We start from the raw sequence: 12,656 nt of genomic DNA, 5'->3' as shown, positions 1-12,656 counted from the left end.
GTTGGATAATTTGGCAAGCGTTTATGAAGTCCTTGTATGCTTTGCTATGTGCTAGGGATACAAAACTCAACCTAGTCTTTTTGCTTAAGGAGCTGCCTTCTGGAAGGGACATACATATCTCCAGGTGGGAAACGTGAGATACTCTTCCAACCTCCACTCACACTGACTCACTAGTATTCAGACCTGGCTGCTCCATCTCCACTCAGGGTGCTGATCCTAAGTGGGCGGAGTGGTTTTCTGTTAGCTTACATGACTCCAGTGGTGTGATTATTTTTTTTATGTTAATTAGCATTCACATTTAATTAGCTTTCACTCCAGGGGGATAGTTGGTACACAACATCTTTCCATCTCTCCCATTAATACATACACAATTTAGAGGAAAGAGGGCTCAAGTGCTCTTGTGATAAAAGGATGAGTTATGACTCTGGTTTGCTGGAAGTCCTTTGTTGCCATTTGTGGTTTCTTCCCATATTCCCTTTGGGCATGATGTAGGTTTTCCTGTTGGCTCCTTACAGAGCCTCAAAGTGACCTTTCCTCACTATGTCCAGTCTGTCGGTGCCCTTAGAGATTTGGAGGATAATCTGGGATGCTGCTGCTGGAAAGGCCAGAGGAGGTTGGAAAGGCCAACCTCCTCTGCACCCAACACAATTTGAAAGGTCCTCCTCTGGCCAAGTCCAATGTGTGTAGGGAAGAGCCTGAGACTTCACTTTTTTTTTCCCAAAGTGCTTTTCTTTTAGTGTGTTGAGCAGGAGGATGCTCACTTCTAAGTGGGCCAGAGGCTCAGGCACCTGGGTTCTAAATTGGTTTGCTATCTTGAACACACTCCATAAGGCTTGGCCAAATTTCTCCAACTAATATGAACATAGTACCTGTGTAACAACCCCCCTATTACATTCAGTGGTTTTCAAGGACTAATCTAAACCAGATCAAGGACTTTTCACACCTGGTCTAAAACCTTTGATTCATTGACTCAGTGGAGGTGTCCAGGTCTTATTCACACCTCTGCTTTGTTGATTGACTTGGTAGAGGTTTTGATAAAGGTATCAGGGCTCCAGAAATTAGGTTGGAGCAACTGAATGATTGCCTCAGTGACCTCTCTTTCTTACATATACAAAGTAAATGCAAAGCAATTTGGGGACGAAGGAAGAGCACTGACCATTGGTGGGGATAAGGCTAGACCTCATGTAAAAGGTGACTTTGGAGAGATGGTCTCTGAGCTTCTTTCCATATCTCTAAGTCCTCTTGTGTTAATAATTTTTTTTCTCAGATGGGCATTTAGATGTGCTTCAACATCATGTTGGAAAATGGGGTGATCGCCCTAATTTTCTCTCCAATTAGAGATCAGATGGAAGTTCTTGCCAGGGAGTCCTCTAGGCATTCACCTTCACTTTGTGTTTGCTTTCTGGGAGAGCTGACAGCGAGTCACCTGACTGTTGAGGGAGCTGCCTGGAAGGCCCCCAGCAGGGGAGGAGGCCCCTTAATGCTTGAAGAGCAGTTTCGTGGAACACAGCTGGATCTAGGGGGGCGGACCCTGATTGGTTATCTGCAAGATGAGCTGTACACTTGAAAGAGAATGGGGGCTCTGTGATCTTTTCATGTCCCCAAAATAGCATCTCCCTCACCAGGAGGGAAACAGGCCTTGGCTGGCACTGGAAGAAGCACAAGGGCCTTTGATCCCTGTAGGCTGATCCTAGATTGGGATCTGAGGTTCATTACATGTTCATAATGAACAGGAAACTACTCACAACAAGCCTCTGTGACTAGTATACCACAGGGAGAGAGGGAGCATTTTCTTCCCATCTGATTTTTCACTCCAGGCATGAAGAAACTGTCTTGCTGGAAAGATTGCATCTCAGAGAGGGAAGCCCAAAGGTTGCCTGGCAGGTTGAACTGGCCAAGTCTAGGGACAATATTTAAACATGGGGCAATTAAAGTCCATGGCCCAGGACAGCTTTTTGTGCACTGTGCTGGATCAGAGCAAGGCAAACAGGCCTCGGTGCTTGGCTCACTTGATCAGAAGTTTAATGGGGGGGAATACCCATGGAATCAAGGCCCAGCCTTGTACCCTGCTTCCTGAACCCTGTTTGTTCTTCTCAGGCCAAACATATTTAATTGCAAACTAAACATTCAGACTGCTGCTGGGACTGATGGCAATCCAACAGCAATAAAGAAAAAGAAAAAAGAAAGGAAGGAAAATAAAGAAAGAAAGAAGGAAAGAAGGAAGGAAAGGAGGGAGGGAGCGAAGAAGGAGAAAGGGAGGAAAGGAGAATGGAAGAAAAAAGAAAGGAAGAAAGAAAGGAAGGAAGAGAGAAAGGAAGGGAGGAAATGAAGAAAAAGGAGGAAGGAGGAAAGAAAAAGAAAAAAGGAGATAAGAAATGAAGGAAGGAGAGAAGGGAAAAAGGGAAGGAGGGAAAGAAAGAGAAAGAGGAAGGAAGGAAAGGAAGAAAAAGAAGGAAGAAGAGAAGAAAGGAAGGAAAGTAAAAGGAAGGAAGGAGAGAAGGGAGGAAGAAAGAAAGAAAGCAGAAAAAGAAAGAAAGAAGGAAAGGAAGGAGGGAGAAAGAAAAAAGAAGAAAAGAAGGGAAGAAGTGTGAAAATCTCAAAGGCTCAAAAGTGATTTGATTTGCAGAGACACTAATTAAATATAACTATATTAATTATCAATTCACCAGTTGATAACAGCTCCTTTTTGTGCCCGGTGCTGCTCCCATGGTGAGCGCTGATGATGTAGCCCAGGCACGGACTGGACAGAGCAGATGGAATTCTTTAGAATGGGTATGTGCCCCTTCTACTCACTTCTGGCAGTTTTGGATGAGTTGTTTCATCTCTCCGGCCTTCATTCACCAAGGAAATCTGGTTAGATGCTGAGGGACCCTAGACAATCTGTCCTGTTTTTTATTGATTGCAGTTAAACTCAGCTATCAAAGATGAGCCAGTTACTCTCGGCCTCCTGCAAGCCTTGGGATGGAAGGAAATCAGATCCTCCAAATTCAGCTGAGAATCTCCAGGTCTGATCTTAGGACGAAATTCTGCCTCCTAGCCCAAGGTTGGGCTTGATCATATTGTCACACTTTTGGGAGATTTGAGATCAGAGACTTGAGGATGAAGATTTTGTTTCCAGGGCAATGAAGAAAGATATTTTAAGGTCTTGAATTCTAGAGAAGTGGTTTTTTTTTTTTTTTTTTACCCCATATAGTTTTGTTTTTTGTTTTTTAACATGAGGAGCTATGTGATTCAGGAAAACTTTTTAATCTGTCATCCTTCCTTGGACATGTCTTGGTAGAGTGACTCTGAGCAAAGGGCCCTAGACAGCTCTTTGAGACGAGGAACATAGAAGGAGTAGTTGCTTCCCTCAGTGTAGAGGGAATAGTCACACTGGGAGTTCTTTACATTGACAAAGTTTTTCTAAAAATTATAGTAATCACTTTGGGAGTCTCCACTTTTCTCTGCTGCAAACAGAGAAAGGATAAAAAAAAGCTGTATGTGGCATTGTGGATAGAGACTTAAGAAGGCCAGGGTTCAAGTCTCAAATGGAACACAGGCTGGCAGTAAGATAACCCTTCAGGATCCCCACAAATCTTTAGCACCCTCAGATTAGGGGCAGGGGCAATTTACCCACTAGTTCCCAGCACATGTCCTTTTCCCAATATAGCTCTTTAATAAAATAAACTCATCGTTCATGGTTTTTAAATTAGTTATTTTTTTTTTACTATTTAAATTTTTTACTAATTAAAAAATACACAAAACACTATACTGGTGCAGGCCCATGTCAGCTCACACCTGGAGATATTCAATGGGTCTGGTCTTCCTGACTCAAGTCTTACCCCACTTCAAGTGATCTTCCTAAAGTACTTGGAGATCTGGCCACATTAACCCTCAGTTAAGAAACTCCACTGACTGGTTCCCTATTACCTTCAGAATCACATCATGTCATTCATAACCTGTCCCCTCTGACCTCTGCCCCTGACACATCCCTCAGCATCATGTGCTCTTCTGTCCAGTGACAATAACCTCCTTCTGTTCCATGTACAACATATTTTATCTCCAGACTCCAGGCATTTTCCCTGCCTGTTCCTCAGTCTGTATCTCTCCCCTTTTATTTCTGCCTTACGGCTTCCTTCAAGTCCCAGTGACTTTCCCACTTTCTGCAAGAAAGATGTTCCAGATCCCCTTAACATTAGTGCCTTCCTGGTATTAATTATCTCCAATTTATCCTGCCTATAGCTTGCAAGTTCAGTGTTAAATTGCAAGCTTCCTGAAGGCAGGGTTAGCTTTGCTTTCTTTGCATCCTCAGCACTTAGCACAGTGCCTGGCACATAGTAGACAATAAATGCCTGTTGACATGATTTGAAGCATGAAGCTTCTTCAGCAAAAGTTATGCATTTGCCAAGCATTTCAAAATATTCCAAATGCATCATAGAAGGGAGAACATCTTGTCTCCCAGGGCAACCATTATTAGGCGTTGTTTCCAGGGGACCTTTTCAGGTCAGTGGCAGTGGGGGAAAAGAGAGAGATGGGGTTAGAGATGTAGTTGATGGAGATCAGGTGGGAAGGGGCTGACATAGCCATCCATTCTCTACCTCCAAATTTCCCCAAATTGGTTCAGTCCTACTGACACGATTGCGGCTGGCCACTAGGGGGTGGCCAAGGTATGGGGAACATCTCTACATCCCTTCTTAGAGCAAAAAGGAAACTTAGGGACTTCTTTCATGAAAGTTTTTTTTTTTCTTTTTTACCAGGAAGGTAAGAGGAAACATCCAGCCCTTGACAAAAACACATAATCAAAGGAAATAGTAGTAGTAGTAGTAGTAGTAGTAGTAGTAGTAGTAGTAGTAGTAGTAATAGTAGTACTAGTAGTAGTAATAGTAGTAGTAGTAGTGGTGGTGGTGGTGGTGGTGGTGGTAGTAGTAATTATAACTTGCTGGAGTTGGGAATATTCTCTGGGATTATCTATTACCCCCCAGCTTTATCTGACAGATGAGGAAAAGTAAAGCCTGGTGGGGGGTTTCAAATGAATAGTCTAAGGTCACACAGTTTGAGATGTAGTTGGGACCGGAAGCAAGGTTTGCTTTAACACCTAACTACAGATTACCCTGGAAGAGACAGTTTTTTTTCCAAGGTTGACCCTGTTTGCCTCACAAATTCAGACCTTCTGTGGTTCCCTCTTCCCATGATTCCCCAGGCAGGAAGACAATAGTCTGTTAATGGGTTAATGGGCCACTTTTGGCTGGAAAAGGAAACTGTGGAACTGCCAAAGGAATATATTAGCATATCAGAGTAGACCTCAGACATCCTGGTGCCTCCTCTGCAAGCCTTGGGATCAGAGATTTCCAGCTGAAAGGGACCTTGGAGGGCATCTGATCCAGTGCCTTCATTTTGCCAATGAGGTAAACTGAAGCTTGGGAATGTTCAAGGACTTATCCCAAATAGCAAGAGGCAGAGAGGGGGGCTGGACTGACAGTGCTGCACTGTGCTTTCTGTTCTCTGTCTCTCTCTGGTCGCTTCTGAGCCGGTATCAGGGTGAGCTGGGTCCCTGATGGAGGAGGGAACCTGAGCAGACAAAGTAGATGTAGCTGCCTTGCTCAGGGCATTGAACAGTGGACCAGAACTGAGGAAAATCAGGGTCAAAATGTGAGCTCTTATACTTATTGGATGTGACTTTGGCTGGCATTTAACCTGTTTCTTGGTTTCCTCATCCACAAAATGGGGATAATAACTGCATGCATCCCACAGGGTGTTGGGAAGACAAAATGAGTTAATGCTCATAAAGCACTTTGCAAATCTTAAAACAGTCTAGAAATTTTTACCGATTATTAATGACTCCTTGCCTGGCTTCCTGTATCAGTTATGGTCAGGCTTCTCTATTACTTCAATATGGGACAGGAAATCTCTCTAAGCATTGAGAATGCTAAAGAAATCGATTGAGAATGCTAAAGAAATCAAGCCTTTCTCATCTCTTTCACTGTCAGGTAACATTCTTCAATAATGGAAATACTGTATCTCTCAAATGTTAAACCAGTCTTGCAAAGTGATAAAGTCACTTCATAAAAATATAGAATCCCAGATTTGAAAGCTGCTTTAGATATCAATTAGTGCAACCCAGGGCCTGAACAAAATCTCTGTAACATATATAGAAAGTGGTGACTAGCTTTGATGGGAAGACATTAATTGAATTGAAAGCATTAATTAATTTTATATTAATAAATTAATTTGAATCGGGGAAACCCTCCTACAGATTTGGCAGAAGCTCATTCCATTTGGGGTTGCTCTAATTGCTAGGGAAGAATCATAGATGAAAAAGTACTTCATTATGATGTGATTATCAACACTGTGACTAGGAAGAGAACTGAGTATCAGTTTCCCCATCTATATAATGGGAATAGTTTCTTACACATAGGGTAGTTATGAGATTTAGAGGACATGATCATTTTGTGACTCTTCATGACTCATTTGGAGTTTTTTTTGGCAAAGATACTGGCGTGGTTTGCCATTTTCTTCTCTAGTTATTTGTACAGATGTGTAAAGTGAATGAAGTGACTTGCCCAAAGTCACAAAGTTGGTAAATGTCTGAAGTTGGATTTCAAGCCAGGTCTTCCTGACTCCCAGCTCTATTCATTCTGGATACACTATAACTCAACTCTAATAGAGAAATGTAATTTTTATCCTCTTCAAAAATGAAGGACAACAACAGTTAAGAAGTCAGAAAGACCTGAATTCAAATCTGGCCCGAGACATTTTCTAACTATGTGACTCTGGATAAGTCCCTTAACCATGCTTGCCCGAGTTTCTATATTTGTAAAATGAGGAGGAGAAGAAAAGGCAAAACCACGCCAGTATCTTTGCCAACAAAAACTCAAATGGGATTATGAAGAGTCAGACATTATGGAGGGTGGAACTTTGGAGAAATATAGTTGACAGAATTATACTTCTCCAAAGTTCTGCCTTCTACAAGACATGACTAAAGAACAGTAATATCTCACTCTATCCTGGCAACCTTTTTATCATCCCATATTATGGATGAGGAAGTTGAGGCTAGAGGAGAGGAGGGGTTAAAAGAACTACCCAGAGTCCTGTAGTTAATAAGAGTCTGAAGAGGGATTTAACTGTTTTGTTAATTTCAAGCTACTGCTCTATCCACTATACCACACTGCCCCCCAAAGGCAATACTGAAAGTCACACTGTACTTTGGGTACTCTCCAGTATGTATTTGCTTACATATAGGGCCCAAACTGACTACAGGAGAGGATAGGAGAAGATAAGGATAAAGGCCTTTTGCCACCCTGGTTCTGGATGCTAAATCTCTCTTACTCCCAAATCTATTTATCTATTTTGATTGTTAGGTTAACCTCAAAAGCCTTTGTCCCCTTCCTCCTTTTTAAATGGGAGCAACAATATCTTATTCATGTTACTGATTCCCCAAAGATGGCATTTTAAAAGTCATTTATCCAATGAGTTCCTGTCCCTATAGCTATCAGGAGGGCACACATCTCCACTCAGATCTATTTCTTCCCTGGTAATTCTTAAATTTTAATTCTGGAAGGTGCCATTCCTTGATTTCTTTCCCATTCAATTTATTTATCTATTTTTAAAGTTTTCTTGTTTATTTATTTGTTTTTAAAATAAAAAGTTGATGAAATAGTTTATTATCTACCCAAAGGCAAAGGAAACAGAATTTCATGGAGCATGTCATTTATAAATTGAAGAATGAAAGATTCTAAAGAATTGTAAAGGATGATTAAAAAGAAAAAGAAGTCAACTCTTCTTTCCAGCCAATGGAATTGGGGGACATGAGAGATGGTATATTTAGTACTGGAAAGGGGGACCAAAAGCAGAGTATCTTCTGCAGAAATCAAGTTTCCATGTTCTATCTACTTTAAATGATTAATATTACTTCTTCTACGAAGCAGAGAAGAGGGGTACCCAGCTTAACCTTAGGGATGAAAGGAAGAGGGAGAGCATGATGAGTCATTAGAACATTGTGCTGGACCTAGAAGGATTTCAGGGTCTCTTATGGAACTTTAGGAGGTACAAGCCAGGAAGTAAATAACTTAGCCGCAGTGTAAAGCCCTAGTTCAAAGCTGTCATCAACACACATAAGTAGGGCTGTAAGGGACCTCCCTAGTCCTTCATATGTTCTTCACATATATTTTTTCTTTTTTTTCTAAAGCTTTTTATTTACAAAACAGATGCATGGGTAATTTTTCAACATTGACTCTTGCAAAACCTTGTGTTCCAAATTTTCCTCTCCTTCCCTGAACCCCTTCCCCTAGATGGCAGGTAAGCCAAACATGTTCAATATGTTAGAATATATGTTAAATCCAATATATGTATACATATTTACATAGTTATCTTGCTGCACAAGAAAAATCGGATCAAGGTGTTCTTCATATATTATGAACTTAGGGTTCTTCTACCATTTCAGTCGAATGCCAGGAATAGATGTGAATTTATCAGTGGAAATGTCACAGAAGATGATGCATTAGGTCTTACCTCTTCCCTCTCCTTTGTGTGTTGTTTCTCCCTATTAGCATGGGAAATCCCTGGTAGAGTGACTTTTTTCTTTCTCTCCTCAGCAAGTTAGCAGGACCTTTTGTACCCTTAATAAATGCTTCTTTGTTCATTCATTCACTCAACAATCAACACTCAGCTAATGATAACAACGATAATAATGTTAATAGTAGCATTTACATAGCATTTATTAAATGCCAAGTATTATGTAAGCACTTTATAAATATCTCATTTGATACAACCACCATGAGAGAGAGGTGCTATTATTATCTTCCTTTTATAGATAAAGAAATTGGGGGTGAATGAACTGTCCAGTATTATGCAGCTAGAAAGTGTCTGAAATAGTATTTGAACTCTTCTAGACACAGCTACCTAGGATACTATGGAGCTGTCTGAGGTGCTGGATTTAGTGTCTCCATATAGGTAGCAGCTCCCAGAGAATGTGCTTCTCTAGCACATTCTTTCAGATCCTGGGCCATCTCCAGGCCAAATTGAAACACTAGGGGCAAGAACTTAATGAAGAGAAAAAATAGCCTTTTATTTTCTCATCAACATTGATCAACAATTTTGATCTCATGGACTTCTGAAAGAGATAGCCCTTTACTATGCCAAAGGGCTTCAAACCCTTTGACCCAAGCAATACCACTACTACTAAGTCTCCAAATCTCTAAAGAGATTTTAAAAAGGAAAAGGAACTGTGTGTACAAAAATATTTATAGCAGCTCTCTTAGTGGTGGCAAAAAAACTTGAAAATTGAGATGTCCATCAATTGGGAAATGAATGAACAAGTTGTTGGTTATGATTGTGCTAGAATACTATTGTACTTTACAAAATGAGAGTTACCTGGCAAAGTGAGCAGTTATATGCCAGTATGGTTTAAACTAGTATGTTCCAGAGATGTAACTCCAGCCCATCTTCCCGATTCCAAGGCAGTTTCTCTCTCCCAAACTCCGTGCTCTCTTTCCATAATCACCCTTTAACAGTAAAGTCTATTTTCTTGGAGAGATGAAAAAACATAAATCTACTTCTCAGGAGGTGTGAATTCAGGTCGTTATCATGCCTTGGAATAGGAGAAGCCACTTTCATTCCAGAAAAACCCTCTTTGGGAAATCAAAATGGATTTGTAACAACAGCATCATAGAACATGTTCATATAGTTTAATCGGTGAGAGTACTATTGAATATTTCTTCTTCCTTCAAAAGGCAACTAGATGGCTCAAAACCTGGTTCTGATGCTCAATGAATTTTCATCCCCTGCCCAAGTCAGCTGAACTCCGTGTATTTCTGTTTTCTTTGCTATAAAGTGCACCTAAAGTTGTTAGCATTATTGGGGGTCCTGGAGCTGTTGTGAGGAAAGTGATTTGTTAAGCAGAGTGCTTTTTTAAGAAGTGAATTATCATTATTTCCTGCCTTGCACAAAAGCAGAGAAAATACAGGCTGGATGCAGAGACCTGTTGGGAGATCCATGCTTTGCCTCTGATTCTTGCATCCATATACAATGCTCTCCTCTCCTTTGCCTCTGAAAGCACTGATGTCACTGCTTGAAATTTCAGAGAGCTTCACTACAAATGTGATGGTAAAAATGTCCATCCAGGCACTGATCTGCTTTGCCCATAGGAAAAGGATACCTCTTTCAGAAGTCCATGAGATCAAAATTATTTTCTTAATAATATTGATGTTTTATTTCCTATTATAACAAGTATGACCCATTCAAACAAAAGTTCTTTGGGGGTCGTCAATATTTTTTCACAGTATAAAGAAGTCCTTAAAGTTACTTTTTCACCAGGAACTCCCTTCCAGGTGAAGGTGATGATGGAAAATCTGAATCGGGAAAGAGGAGAGACAAGAGTTTTTTGGCTTTTCCAAAGACGTATGCCCCTGCACCATGAATATTTTTGTCAAGAAGAAAATTGAAATGTGCTTAGAACTATGAACATCAAATGACTTCATAAAAGTGAAATGGACTCACTTTAATTGATGGTTACCATCAGGAAAGTCATTTCCAAATCAGCTGCCTATGTGCAGACAGATGATCAGTTGATCAGGACAAGGGCCAAGATAAAATCAAATTAGAATAAAGGATGCAATGAAGAAAACCTGCTGCATGCAATTGTAGCAGAATCAATCCGACTCCTCTAAACAAACTTTTAACTTTAATCTTAAAGCTGTTAAGGCATCAATTCTATCATCATGCATTAAAGAAGTCTAACTCACTTCAAGCAGTTGCCATAATGAGGTCATAAGGCACCGAGAACCTGCCTCATCTAGCAACCACTTAGTCTTGCCAACGAGAGTCATGGCAGCCACAGACAACACTGTTTGGTGTACAAAGCTCATTTGAAAAATGCAATAGCAAAAGATCAGACATTTGCATCACTTTGCAAAACAGCAAATGATGGGGGAAATTAAGCTGCAGATATTTTGAACTGAGATATGTGCCCTATGAGTAAAACAGAATTGTAGTAGCTCAAAAGAAACACGAGATGCATAAATTTAGAGACAATAGTCCATTCATATGGACTATTGGCATTCTACCTGTGATAGAGTCTTTTGGGTTCATATTGGTCTGATCTGCTACACATGCACCATATCTTGATTCCCAATAGTGATGTCATTTTGGTCCTCTTCAAGCACAACCAATCAGTTCCATGCTACCCATTATTCAAACAATCCAAAGGACTTTCTGAAGCTACATGGACATTATAATTAAGAATCAGAGTATTAAAAATAATTGCCAAGTGAAAAATGATGTTACAAGAAAAGAGGAACTCTAGTCATTTAGTGAGGAGAAACTGTGTGATCCCTTTGGTGTCCTTGATAACATTAAAGAGTCAGAGGAAGGCAACCAGTGCTTTGGGAAGAGGATCTGCATTGGGGATTTAAGGAAAGTCATGTCACTCTCAAGTAGTAAGTAAATTTACAAGGGAAAATAGCTGATTTTAGTTCTTTCTTAGTATCTACAGCACCTCAAACTGCCTTACACGTAGCAGGAACTACTCAATACTTCTTGGATTGGTTTGGAACAAGAATCAGTTGGATGTCAAGTTGAGATCGGTATCATTTTAGGGAGTTCTCACACATATGAAGTCATGATTAATTCCAATATCAAAGAAAAAAATAATTATTGCTAATACATTATAATTAACTGATGTCTTTTTTTTTCAAAGAAAACTTTATGCCTCAAATTGGTTCAATCTCACTTCTCCAAAAGGCCTTTCAAAAGTAGGCCCCCAAATGGAAAACACACCATAAGACTGTGGGGGATATGTTTTTGAGAAGGTAAGTTCTGGGATCCTCAAATCACCCAATAGAGATAGCTTCTTCCATCAATAGAGAGGGTAGGCCCTGTTTTGGATATTACAGATTTATTGCTTAGAGAATGAAGCACATACTATTAAAAAACTTTTCATTTGGAATCAATGTTGTGATTTTTCAATAAAACTTTAAATATTATTTTTAAATGAGGCAATTAGGAATAGGTGATAGATGACTCCTCCAGGGTCACATAGTAAATGTTAAAAGTTTGAGATCAGATTTAAACTCAGCTTTTCCTGACTCCAGGGCCAGTACACTATCCACTGAGTCAGCTAACTGCTCAGATTTTAGAATATTTTAAGAAATGAGTTGAATTCTTTGTGCTCCACCCCCACTGAATTTATTTTCATTTACTTTGTCTATACTTTTTGTCTTTCTCTCTGTTTACCATTCAGAATCAGAAATCTTGCTGGAGCTGGGTACACATTTCTTCTCTGTCATTCACTAAGCTGAGTAACTTTGGACAAGCCACTTCCTGGGTCTCATTCTCCTCATTTGTGAATTGGAGTAGGGCTAGCTCAGGGTGTCTAAACTTTCCCCACTCCCAACCTCTTTTTGCTTGAGACATTTTTATGTGATTCCTGGTATATATTTATATAATATAGATATGTAAATCAAACATGTACTGGTAATAAGTCATGATTTTGTGACCTCCACATTTAGTTTTGTGAACCCACATGGGGTGACAAACAGCTTAAGAAGCTTTGGACTTCTAAGATGACAACTAAGGTCATTTCTGTCCTTCAAAGTATGATTCTGTGATTTTATATTATATTCCTAAGCTCCTTGAGAGAAGAAAGTTTCATTATATTCACAATTTGGTTCTTTGGGACATAG

The 12,656-nt window shown here is 40.0% G+C and overlaps 1 long non-coding RNA gene across 1 annotated transcript in view; it reads left to right on the top strand.

The window, feature by feature from the left end:
- The first annotated feature begins 5,229 nt into the window (after positions 1-5,229).
- The window catches only part of LOC141543131 (uncharacterized), a 136,259-nt gene continuing 128,832 nt past the window's right edge, over positions 5,230-12,656 (top strand). The window contains exon 1 of the long non-coding RNA XR_012482346.1: positions 5,230-5,384. This is a non-coding gene — a long non-coding RNA (uncharacterized LOC141543131). The remainder of the gene's footprint in view (positions 5,385-12,656) is intronic.

Source organism: Sminthopsis crassicaudata, chromosome 5 (genome assembly GCF_048593235.1).
Source record: "Sminthopsis crassicaudata isolate SCR6 chromosome 5, ASM4859323v1, whole genome shotgun sequence".
Taxonomy (NCBI): Eukaryota; Metazoa; Chordata; class Mammalia; order Dasyuromorphia; family Dasyuridae; genus Sminthopsis; species Sminthopsis crassicaudata.
Note: the sequence above shows the minus strand (reverse complement) of the source record. Positions and strands in the feature narration are given on the sequence as shown.